The following is a 12,884-nucleotide window of genomic DNA, read 5'->3' as shown; positions in this document are numbered from 1 at the left end:
CCAACCCCTCGGGGTCACTGGGCACAGCTGGGAGTTTGAAAGTGTTGTGGGTGCTCTCACAACATGGCCACCCTGGTGTTGTTTACAGATCATCAAATGGTTAAAATGGTGGGTGGGGATGGTTACAAAATACTTATTTCCCAGAAGGCAAAGTGGTGAGACTCAAAGAAAAGTGCCCCAGAACCTCAGTACAAATCAGAGGTGGGGTCTGAGGTCTAAAACACCCAAACACTTTGAAACCAAATAAAGGAGGTGTTGGAGGGAACCACCTGGCTTTGCAGTTTGCCAGCATCCCACTTGGGTGAATTTTAAAAAAAAATCTTAAGAAATAAAACAAAAATCAGGAGGGAGCCTGGAGGGCCCAAAGAGAGATGTCCGTGAACAAATCAGTGCCCGTGGGCTCCATGTTGGAGATACCATCTTTAAAGTGCCAGCCCTTTTCTTGGATTAAAAATGGTTTCTAACATTGGGGGATTTTTCTTCCACCTCTCCAGGCATGGGAAGTGAAAAACAAGATCCACCACCAGCTCCAGAAAATCCGGGTGTTTAAAGAGCTGCCCGTTGCCATCCAGAGCCTCTCTGCGTGCAAAGGTATCTACTTTTTTTAATCTGTTAACCTTGAAATCCACCAGTTACACACTGTTACAGAAGACACATCCTTAGAATTAAAGCATTCTGAGGCCAGGAATCAACTGAACAGAGCTCAGAGTCTTTTCCAGGTTACCCAAACCCTTCTTCATTTCAGAAGGATGAATTTAGGGTCAAGGGGAGATATTTTGTTGTCGCAAGATGTCCTTGCCAATCTACTAATAGATACAAACCTACCTTCTGCCCATCCCTGCTGTAGTGTGTGTGCACCCAAATATCCTAGTGGTCATGTCTAGATTGGTCAGAAACATGTTTATGCCTCAGATCAGTCCTTTCTTGACAACATGCGCAAGTGCACCACATCAAGAACACTGCGAACCATGGCAGATCAGCTCCCATGGTTATGAGCCATAGCAGGTGTGCCATGGACATGTGACAGTATCCAGGGGCTTCGGACCCTGCTGTATCCATCCCAGCCCTGTCCTCCTCCTCCTCCTCCTTCAAGGGCCTAGACATCCAAGCTGGACAATCCAGTTTGAATGAACTTTCTGGGTGTCTATCTGGAAAATGCATCCAGAAGAGTTTGGGTGGATACCCATCCCTGATGAGCTTCTGGCCCAGGTACTCTCCTCTAGCTGCACTTTTTGTGTTCTGTAGCTCATTACTCTCCCAAGGCTACACTAGATGAACCACTGGCCATGCCAGCTGGCAAACACCATTCTTGCCGAGAAAGTCCCTACACCCAAGCCCCAGGTTTGGAAGCAGTAGTTCCCACCTACTTTAGGAGCTTTAATGCTAGCACCAAGCCATAAACCATGTTGCCACTTTTTAATACATCCTATCTAGTGTACTGGTCAGAGAGGTGGACAGTTAAGAGGTTCAACTCCCAAAGGCCCAGGTTCAAATTCCCACTCAGTCACAAAGCTCACTGGTTAGCCTTGGACCAGTTACTCTTTCTCAGCCTAACCTAACAGGATTGTTGGGAAGAAAAAATGGGTGTGGACAGAACCATGTACACCACTCTGAGCTTCTTGGAGGAAGGGAGGGATAAAAAGGATATCATCTGTTGCTGCTATCACTATTGCTCTGCTGACCTTTCCTTCCTTACCATGTCCTGAATCTCATAGAATTACATCCCCTTTCTCTTCTCTCCCACCCAGGTGATGTGCTGGTGGAGGATCTTGACATCGCAGAGCACTAAACCGCCTTTTGCCATGCCCTCACCAGAGGAATCCTCCTCAGAGGATGAAATAGAGCCTCCAGAAACCAGGGGGACACCACCCCATTCCCTGGCACCAGACCAGGAGGACCCTGGGCCATCAGAGGAGACGACTTCCCTGTCAGGAACATCAGCTTGGGTTAATGCTTGGCCTTGTGGTCAGCCCTACATCTAAGACTGCTCCGAGCCTTTGTGGAGGTGGGGGCTTTAGCCCAGGAAACCATCCCGTTAAAGAAGCAGATGGCCCAGCTGACAGCTGATATCAGCAGGCTCCAGGCTCAGATGCCTGTGCAACTGCCTGTAGCTGCACCTCCCAGGCGGAAGTGCCCTGCAGCAGTTCCTGGAAGGCTTGATGGCTCACCTGAGCAGTTCCCTGCTTTCCTGGCACAGTGTGTGCTGTATATGGAATTGCGCCCTGAGGACTTCTGAAAGGACAAGACCAGGGTTGCGTTCCTTATCAGTCTGCTGATCGGGTCTGCTGCCAAATGGGCAACCCCGTACCTGCTACAGGCCAGTCTGCTCCTCTCTGATTTCAAAGGCTTTCTAACCCAGATGTGCCAGGTCTACAAGGACCCACAGAAGGTCAAAACCATTACGTGTAACATCAGGTGACTTCAAGGAAGGGGAAATCAGTTACTGAACATACAAATGATTTCCGTCTGGTGTCCCAAGACTTGGAAAAGAATGAAGCGGCCTTAACAAACCAATTTCAGGAAGGCCTATCTGATGACATCCGTGATGAACTGGCATGAGTAGGAAGACCATCAGCCCTCCAGGCCTTGATTCACTTATGCCAAAGAGTAGATGGATGGCTAGAAAGCCGGCAGCTTGTGCATCATTAGACCCACACCTGGGAATCCAGGCTTTCAGGAGAAACCCAGCTGAAATTGACTCATGAGGAGAAGGACCGTCAGAGACAAGATGGTCTCTGCTTTTGCTGTGGGACCATGGGGCACCTTGCAGTCACCTGCCCTGCCAAACCTCCATGGCCTGCAGTTCTGAGAGACGCTGCAAAAACTCGAAAAGTGGATATGGCTCCAGAGCCTTGTCCCTCTGTACAGTTTCGCAAAAACACTTCCTTGTAGAAGTGACTCTTCAGTGCCCAGGGCACGCCCTGATGCATAGCATCGCTGTGATGGATTTGGGAGCCTTAAGCAATTTTATGGACATTGCCTTTGCTGCTGCTCACCAGATCCTAATTCTGCCCACAAGCCACCCAGTGGTGGTAGAGACAATTGATGGCAGGCCTGTGACTTCAGGGCCTGTAACTGATAGCATCAAAATGTGTCCCTCACCCTGGAGATCCAGGAACATAAATAGGAACTTCAGTTCTATCTGGTAGCGACACCACACTTTCCCCTGGTATTGGGAATGACTTGGCTGGCCCTCCATGACCCGCAGATATCCTGGTCCCAGAGTGACCTGACCTTTTCCTCCCTATATTGTCAGGAGCACTGCTTACCTGAAAGAGGGAGCTCCACATTGGAGGAGATGCCACTGCCTGACCTCAAGGATCTTCCTGCTAAATACAGTGCTCCATCAGCTCCATGAACACCGTTTATATGCCCAGACAATTTTGCAGCCACCCAGATCCTGCTATCTATGGTAGAACGGGTCCGTGTTCAGCAGCAGCAAGACAAATATGCACAGGCCCACTCCGTGAATGTCAAGATCCAGGTACCCCAGAAAATTCCCTTTTTTCAGTCCAAAACAGACTCTTCTACAACCGGGAACATCTTTATACCCCATCAGGGTGCCTCCAGGCAGAAGTATATCAGCTTTGCCAATGCAGCTGACCAGCAAGACATTCCGGCCTTTTCAAGACCCTCCACTTAGTTACTAGGGTCTTTTGGTGGCCTAAAATACAGGAAGAGAAACTGCTCAGCAAGAGAAACTGCTCAGTTCATTTAGAACCTTCATTTCTAATAGCTCCAAAGAAAGCTGGCGTAAGGTCTGGGATGAAGATCTCCGGATAAACACTTTGTACATACCAGGTGAAGTTTTTGCAATGTAACCGCTCGTTCAGCTCAAGACGCTCAGTAAGGTCTCCGTGTGTTTTCTCTCTAGCCATCTGCGAGGCCCGCTGGTTCCTCCTGTCAAAGATTTCCTTGTAGTCGTCCATCCAGACTTCTGCAAAGTACACCTGGTTCCTGGAGATCACTTGAGCCCCTTTCAGGAAGGTGTGGAGGCTTTTGGAACGGAACACGTGGCCAACGACTGAGCAAGGAATGATCTCCAGCTGACCCCCACTGCCAAACCTGAAAGGACATCTCCACATTTCCCCCTCCCCAGATCTCCATCTGGTTGTCGTATTAGCCGATGTGTTCAAAATAGGACATGGAGATGGCAAAGAGGCCACCAGCAAATGTGGGGGTCTTGATAGGATAAGTCTCATCTTTCCTCCTCTGCTTCTCATGTTGAGGGATGGACTCCCATCCAAAAGTCAGACTCCAGTCAAAGTTCCCTCGACTGTGCACCTTCCCATATTGAGTTGGCTTGGAGAACTCAAAGGTGTTCAATTGTGAAGATATCTGGACTGACCACAGCTGTGGGCTCTTCAGTAATTCGCGATAAGAGAGGCTCTAACCACCCATGGAAACATTCACAGTGAGCATCCAGGAATGTGAGTACATCTCCTGTAGCAATGCTGGCACCGAGCAATCGGGCTGTTATTAAACCCTTCCTTCCCAGCTGCTGGACGACCTTCACTATCTGCAATTGCTTCACATAGTTGTCTAACTCGTCTTTCAAGTAATCGTCTGTACTGGCATCGTCCACGAGAATGATTTCTTTTAGCAATATAGCTGGGGAGGCATACAGAACACTGCACACAGTGCGAAGCAAAGTTGACCAGGCCTCGTTATGGAAAACGATGACGACACTGGTGGTCGGGAGGGGAGGGCATCGTTTGAATTTTTGGTCGATACACTCTGGAGGCCGGCTGTCTGGTCCTAAGGCCCTTTGGAGAGAGATCCGGTCAGTGGCATAGGCATTGAAACAGTGCTTGTCGTAGCCACATTCTTTCGCTTTCGTCTCCTCTGGTGTCCACTGGTCCTTCTTGAAAGGTTTGCCATCAGCTCCTGGGCTATTGGGGTCTTGAGGTGGACATTCCATGAAGGGCTTCAGTTCTGCTGGTGTGTAATATCCCGGCACGCAGGACTTGCTGTTCCGGACAGGCACCTCTTGCTGAACCGGAGCCCCAATCTGCAGCTTTGGCATGGAGTCCTGGATGTTGTTGACGGCTCCCATCATTATGTCAATCATTTGGTCTTTCCTGACCACAGCGTTCTTTAGCCAAGGCTCCTCCCTTTGGTCCCCATTGCTCACATCCCTTTGCATGATGAAGAGGAAGTCCACAAAGGCAATGTCCCCCAAAGCCAGCTTCAGTAGGCCGTAATGTCTTCAGAGCAGCCTCATCGTGAGCGTGGCTTCGGCGACTACTCCTACATCAAAGACGCAGCCTCTTCAAACCTCTGCTTATTCTGTGGAATCTCACCATCTTTCTTCAAACTGAAAACGGGCAGCTGGAAAAGTTTGGGTTGAAAGGAGCCCATTTAGAACCTTTTCTGCCTACATGGTTTACCAGAATCCATAGTCTCAGACCACAGCACCCAGCTTCTGGCTCATTTCTGGCAAACCCTGTTTTAATCATTGGACCTACAACTCCACCTCTCTTTGGCCCATCATCTCCAAACAGATGAGCAAACGGAGAGTACCAACACTACCCTTGAACAGTACCTCCGGTGCTATGTCAACTTTCACAGGACAATGGGGCAGAATTGCTGCCCTTAGCGGAGTTTGCATACAAGTCCCAGCATTCCTCTACCCACCAAACACCATTTTTGTACATTATGGGTACCACCCATGATACTTCCCTTCGATCTCTCCACCATCGTTAGTTCTAAACACAGATCAAGTAATTCAGAAACTCTACATCAGGTCTTATGGGAGCGACTGGATTGGGCCAAAGAAGCATGTAAACGCAGTTAAACAATGTCAACCTGACCCAACATTGGCGGTGGGAGATCAGGTATGGCTATCATCCTGGCATCTCTCCGCACACCAACCCATCCGCTGCATACTGGACTGCCTGCCTGTGCTAGGACGCTTTGCCTGTTTGCCTGGTCCTGCTTTGCTTGAACTCCCTCAAACAGAAACCTGTCTGTTGGAAAATTTGCCTTCGTTATTACTGAGCCTTGTGGTCAGCCCTATAACTAAGACTGTGACAGCCAACAGAAGACCCCTGTCATCACTTTCTTTCTCTTTTCTTCCCTTCCCTTTCCATGTTTCTCTTCTGTCTTTTTCCCTCCTTCTCTTCCCCCCTTCCTGCCTTTTTTCCCCTTTCTCCTCTGCTGGGCACAGCTGGAGAAAATGGGACACAGTCATTTCCCCCCTCCAGCTGTGGATGCGCTAGTCTATCTCTATCCGACAAGGTTTTTTTAGAAACTCCATAACTCCCAGATCTTTTTCAAACCAGATGTAAATAAACCATAGGAGCACTTGTGACAATGTGCCACTAGTGCTGCACCATTTTGGGGATATTGCCTGAAGCATCTAACCCTTCATTGACAACCCAGAACTGAGTGAGTTATTTTGTTTGGTCATTTTGGCTTTTAAGTTGTGCCAAGAGAGTAGCCCTTTTCAGCTTTCTGTGCTCAATTTTGAGGGTATTTTCCTTCTTTATTCGTCTCCGTTTGAGTGTGTATATATAGTTTTCTCCTTATTAGTAGAGCAGCTTAGCATTAAAACTATGCACACCGTGATACAAGTGTGAAATTTGGTATGGTGGTATTTATAACCATGTAGTTTAAAATTAGATATGGGGCAGCTCAGGAAAAAATGGTAACAGCCGTCATCTTGGAAAATGGTGCCCAAAATTCAGTTTTTTCACAACAGTGCTGTTATTTTTTATCTCACAGAAAAGATTTCTCATTACAAATTTAAAAAGCATGAAATTTGCTACCAAAAAGAAAAGCTCCTTATTAATCTTTTCTAGGAGCAACACTTGTCGAGATAGTAAGGTTTTATTCCTACCCGTTTGTCTGAGAAGTCAACAACAGGGCTGGTGCTACCATTAGGTGAACTAGGCAGCCGCCTAGGGCGCAAGCCTCAGAGGGGCACAGCAGCACTGCTCAAGCACCACTCGATAGGGGCTGAAGGTGCGGATCATCGCTGGGCTCCGTTGCCCCAAAGCAGGGAAAAGCCCTACCGGGAGAGAGAAAAAAGGTAGTTGTTGACGTGGGCATTGGAGAGAGAGACACCTGAGGGCTGGGGTCACAAAGAGGCAACGCACCGAGCACGGCAGGAGCCAGGCGCGCATGTCGTGCTCTGCCTGGCTGCACCCAACAGACCCACACGGCCCGCCCCTCTGCGCAACCCTGGGAGCCCCAGCAGGGGACCCACCGAATGCCCTCAGACCTCTTCTGCCTGCCCTCTGCCTGGCTGCGAGGCACTCCCAGGTGTTGGGAGTTGGTCCTCCTCAACGCCCTCTCCAAATGCAGGGAGGATGCCAACTCCTTTGCCTTCTGGAGCGGGCGCTTCCTTTGGCCCCTTGCCGCCTCCCTGCATGGTGCTCGCCTCACCCCACCGACTCTGTTCAGCACAAAGGGTTAATGGTTCCCTCTCAGGCCCCCCCCCTCTCGTTTTGCTACACCCAGCAGCCTTGCCTGGACCCTGCCTGCCTTCCTACATAGCTGAACATGAGGATTTGTTTCAAGAACGGGCATAGCTGCAGCGGGCGCTGAGAATGCTCAATTGGGTCTTAGCAAGAGCAAGGGACGTGCTTTTTTCCTAAGGAAGCCAATGCGGAAATGGGCCAGAGCTGGGGGTGCCTCTGCCTAGGGCGCAAAATAGTCTGGCACCGGCCCTGGTCAACAAGATGCACGATCTCACCCTCATTTCACTCTTGCATTTTGTGTTGCAAGCCTGAAACTTCCAGAGAACATTTTACCCCTTTTTGAACACACACATGTATTGTGGCATCAATTGGGGTGGGGTGGGGTTAAGTAAAAATAATATGAAATTTCCGTAAGAAGCTGCTTTTTTGCTTGAGATTGATCTCAAGTATGATATCGTTTAGTCCTCCTATTTTAAACTTTTCTTTCTTTTTTGTTTCAGTTTAGATCACAACGAAGAAGTTTACAATGGAAAAAAGTGCCAACAGGTTACTTTCCTGCTAATTCCAAAAGAAAAGATAAAGGTGCTGGTTATAAAACAGTTGCTGAAAAGCTAGTTTCATTTTATAAACTAGAAGCTTTACCACGTAATATTACACTCACAAGATTGATTGATTGATTTTATTATGATCGTAGCCCAGTCAAACAGTTGGCACAAAAGCAGTAAAACAGGTCAATAAAATATAGAATACATAAAAACATACTAAAAGCCAATGAATAAAATACTTACAATACACAGAAGTTGTGACTCATTCAGAGGAGTCTAGAGCTAAAATTAAATGATTGTGATTCTGTAATAACAAATAGTCTCAGCTTCCATTGATTAATTGCAGATGCACAAAAACCTGCCACTTTTGAAGTGATCTTGTGCTCATTATCTGAAAGTACTGTAGAGGTGTTAGATGTTGTTTCTCCATTCTCCCCAAGAACCGTTGTAAAATAGGAGTTATAACTATGTGGTGCAAATCCTGAGAGAAAATACTATGGAGCATAAAGTGCCCTCCTGTTTCTACTTCTCCCGACCCACAGGGGCATAGCCGTTCCTGATATGGTTTCCTTCTAAACGTTCCGTCCAATAAGGCAGAAGGTAATACATTGTACCTTGCCAGAGTAAAAGCTTTCCTGAATTTGGGCATGTGCCGCTCAGGCAGATAATTTGCAGGCAAAGATGCCCTTCCATTGTCTGTAATCAGAGTGGATAGAGACACTACTTAAATGAGTTTGGAGCTCCACATCCCAGATATGTTGTTGAATTAGCATTTTGACTTTTGTGTAACCCAAAGCTATTAGGTTACTGGTTGTGAAACCCAAATTTTGGAGTTTCTCATAAAGCATGGATTTCCAATTTGTCTGGCATGCTTCCATTAATGTCATAGGAGCCAAGCCCACTGGAATGAAAATCACCTTTAGCCAATTGTGGGTCTTAAGAATCCATGTGTGGGCCTCCAGGGAGATTTGCCCCATCTCTAAGCACACACATGCATGAGGGATAGAGTGTGGACTCCCAGCACTTTGCGGAGGAACTTAGCATGATTTCAAATTGGGCAAAGCTTTTATGTACCCAGAGTTGGGATCCATCTTAGGGCTATGCTCCGCCTCAGAATGAGGCCCCGAATCTAAGCTGAGACAGTTCTGGAGAAGCTCAAGGTGGCCCGAAGCCAATTGGCTCTGAAGCTTCGGGCTGCCTCAGCGCCTCGGAGATGGCCCTCTGTGGGTCCCTTACCTGCTGCCCCCGCCTCCGCCATGGTGGAGGTAGAGGCAGCAGGTAAGTGGGGAAGGGGAGGGGAGGCTTACCTGCCGCTGCCATCCACTGCCAGATGCAAGGTCGGCGGCGGCAGCAGCAGGCGAAGGAGGCACCAGGTAAGTGGGGAAGGGGGAGGGGGAGGGGGCTTACCTGCCTCCGCCGTCCACCTGCACAGCCGGCAGCCAGAAAAGTCCGAGTCGCCTCGGAGGGCCCGAATTTTGCCTCGGCTTCAGCGCCGAGGTGGGTCAGGCAACCCCCGAAGCATCCCCGAGCCGAACCAGGGCTGCTTCGGGGGCTCCGAACCGGCCTCTGAGGCAGATAGGGAAATGGGTGCACAGCCCTAACCCCTATAGCACTTGAGAGATAAACGTAGCCTGGAATACTTGAATAGGTAAGGGAAGATAATGTCCTCCTTTCGTATAGAAGAAATGCAGGAGGACCTTAATACCATGAGCTCGAACAGTGAAATACAATACCCAAATATCAGAAAAATGTGGCCTCTTCAATAGGGTGGTTGTTGATCTTTTACTTATGCTTTATTCTCCTTCTTGAGAAGACCATCACCTTGGATTTTACATAGTTGATCGTCAATAGTTCATTCTTACAATAACAGTCCAAAACTCTTAAAAGACATCTTAGACCTATACTTGTCCACGATAATAGAACTGCATCATCTATGTAGAGGAGTATAGACAGAGGTTTATTTGCTAATTTCAGGGGTGGGTGGGAACATCCCTTCGCCAAATCATTCATTAGTTACTTAATATAAAAGTTTAATAATGTGGGCACCAGTAGGCAGCCTTGTTTTACTCCATTGAAGATTGACATTCACCCTGTTAGTGTTCCATCCTGTTATAACTAACCCATAAGCCAGTATTAATCACTGCTTTATGGCCCATTTTAGTTCTGTCTCATTATATTTTAGTTGCCAGTTTTTGTGCCACTTGCTAGAGTGTTTTCTTAGTGTAATTTCTATTCCTGCTCCAGAGTTAAATCTTGTGAACATAATATTACGTGGTAAAGTTCCTAGTTCATTGGATGAAATTAGCCTTTCAGCAACTGTTTTGACACCAGCACCTTTTTCTTTTGGAAGTAGCAGGACACTGAAGATCATCAGAACGATCTTCTTGGGAAAATGTGCATTTTGTCCAATCCATTTCACTTCAGTCAGGTTGTGGGCCTGATGTGGAAGTACCTTGTGAAAATGTACATTGATGGTGCTATATAAAATAATAATAATAATAATAATAATAATAATAATAATAATAATAATAATAATAATATAACCTGTTGGCAATTTTTTCCATTGTAAACTTCTTCATTGTGATCTAACCTGAAACAAAAAAAGAAAGAAAGGTTAAAAATAGGAAGACTAAATCATATTATACTTGAGATCAATCTGAAGTAAAAAAGCAGCCTCTTATGGAATTTTCTCATTATTTTCACTAACTCCCCCCCCCCCCCAATTGATGCCTCAGAACATATTCTTGTTCAAAAAGGTGTAAAATATGACCTCTGGAAGTTTCAGGCTTGCAACACAAAGTGCAGGATTGAAATGAGGGTGAGATCGTGCGAATTGTTGACTTCTCAGACAAATGGCTAGGAATAAAACCTTACTATCTCGACAAGGGTTGCTCCTAGAAAAGATTAATAAGGAGCTTTTCTTTTTGGTAGCAAATTTTATGCTTTTTAATTTTGTACTGAGAAATCTTTTGCAGAATGGAGAGCGAGAAATAACGAGACGAGACATAAAACTGGGTTTAAACAAGGGCCACATTTATTGAAAGATCTGCAAAAGAGGGTGAAGGTCTAAGCAGGAATCCTTGTTTGGACTATCCACAGGCCATTCCTGCTTTGGCTGAACCATGCACAGTCAGAGAAGTGGCGCCTAGTGCTTCGCCACCCCACTGACTCCACTGAGTACGGAGGCCTTCCGGTGTCACAGCACCCCTGCCGCAGGGCTCTTGAGTGTGTGAGGAGGGTTGGCCTCAAAGGTAATCTGATCTTACCCCATCAGCTGGTGCTGTGAATGTTCACCAACAGCAAGCCCCACTCTAGATGCCCACACTTACCAGCCCAGAACAAATGTGACCAAATTAGATGAGCCAAATTAACCTAATTAATTCTCTCCTGCTGCCTTACAGTATGAAGTAGGCGAAAAAACTCATAACCAAGTTAGGTTATGAGCAAAAAATTCCTACTTGGCCCCCCAAAAGGGCAACCAGCAAGCCCATACTGTCTACAAGGAGGGGAGGGATGGAGCCGCGAAGTGAAAGAGGAACCAGGAAGGAGTGAGTAAGGCTTAAAACGCCTCATAGGCTCCTCCCTCCTCAGTGGCACCATATGGAGGCCACCAGTGGTGAGCCTCCATGTCCGATCTCTCTTGCCCCCACCCACAACTGGCCACCCCCGTCCAGGCAAGCCGAGAGTGGGAGGGGGCATTTCTGTGAGAAAAAAAATAAAAGCGTTATTGTGAGAAAACTGAATTTTGGGTGCCATTTTCCAAGATGACAGTTGTTAGGATGATTTCCTGAGCTGCCCCTATATCTAATTTTAATCTACATGGTAATAAATTTCACCATATCAAACTTCATACTTGTATCACAATGTGCATGGTTTGGTCAGAAATTGATATTAAGCCGCTCTACTATATAAAAATTACATTGTTTAATTAAATGATTGGATTCGGTGTGTATTTGGATGGGAGAAGTCACAATTCAGAATTTTAACGGTGGTTTTTATATAAAAAATTATTTTGTGGGATAATAGGAATAACTCTGCATTCTTCCAGACACTAGGGTGTTACAGAGAATGTCATGCAGCTTGGTCAATTCTCATTTCCTGCTCCCTCCTCTTCCTCTTCCTTTTCCTTTCTCTGCAACAAGCATCATGTGGTCTCTCCAGAGAGGAAGCAAAGATCCAATATCTCATGCCTTTGCTTACTTGCACTCACACGTTAGAGGGTGCTTGTGATTTAACAGTCTTAGATAGCTTTCTCTGAAAATGTATGTAAAAGCATTAATAAAGTTGATTGGAACTTCTTTTAAACTGGCTCTACCCTACATTTATTGCCTCCAATACTGAATGATGTGTTGCCATGCTTTCTCTATATAAGGCCATTCTGCTGTAAGTCACATCAGACTTTCCAACATACTTAAGACAAAGCTATTTCAATTATAATATGTCTTCTCATTAACTACAACATATTTAGATGCCTCTCATAACATGATGCCCTAAGCTATGGCTGGCTTGGCTGGTACCACAATCCAGCACAGTTCATATGTAATGACAACCCAAAATACAAGTTGAATATCAGTTGTTGAATCATGGGTTGTTGTTGTGTGCAAGCCCTCCACTATGGTTTAACTAGAGGTTCTTAACCATGAGCAATCGAAAGTCCACAATCCAACAATAAACCATAGGTTTGCTTCCTGGGTTGTTTGTGGTTAACAACCCATAGTTAAAACATAGTGCAGGGTTAACACATAACGAAAATCCATATTTCAAGAACAACCCACAATTCAATGACAACCCATACTCTGGGTTGTTGTTACTATCACCCTACAGTGACCTGATTTGCACATAACAAGCAGCCACCATGGGGGAATTTCCCAGTGGGGATGCTTGTTGTGGTAGTTGCCACCATTCTTGAATATTT

At 46.5% G+C, this 12,884-nt stretch overlaps 1 pseudogene; it reads right to left on the bottom strand.

Moving 5' to 3' along the window:
* Positions 1-3,710: 3,710 nt before the first annotated feature.
* Positions 3,711-5,224, bottom strand: LOC134400239 (polypeptide N-acetylgalactosaminyltransferase 6-like; annotated as a pseudogene).
* Positions 5,225-12,884: the final 7,660 nt, after the last annotated feature.

This window comes from Elgaria multicarinata, chromosome 6, assembly GCF_023053635.1.
Source record: "Elgaria multicarinata webbii isolate HBS135686 ecotype San Diego chromosome 6, rElgMul1.1.pri, whole genome shotgun sequence".
Taxonomy (NCBI): Eukaryota; Metazoa; Chordata; class Lepidosauria; order Squamata; family Anguidae; genus Elgaria; species Elgaria multicarinata.
The sequence above is the reverse complement of the archived record's forward strand: the minus strand, read 5'-3'. Positions and strand labels throughout refer to the sequence as shown.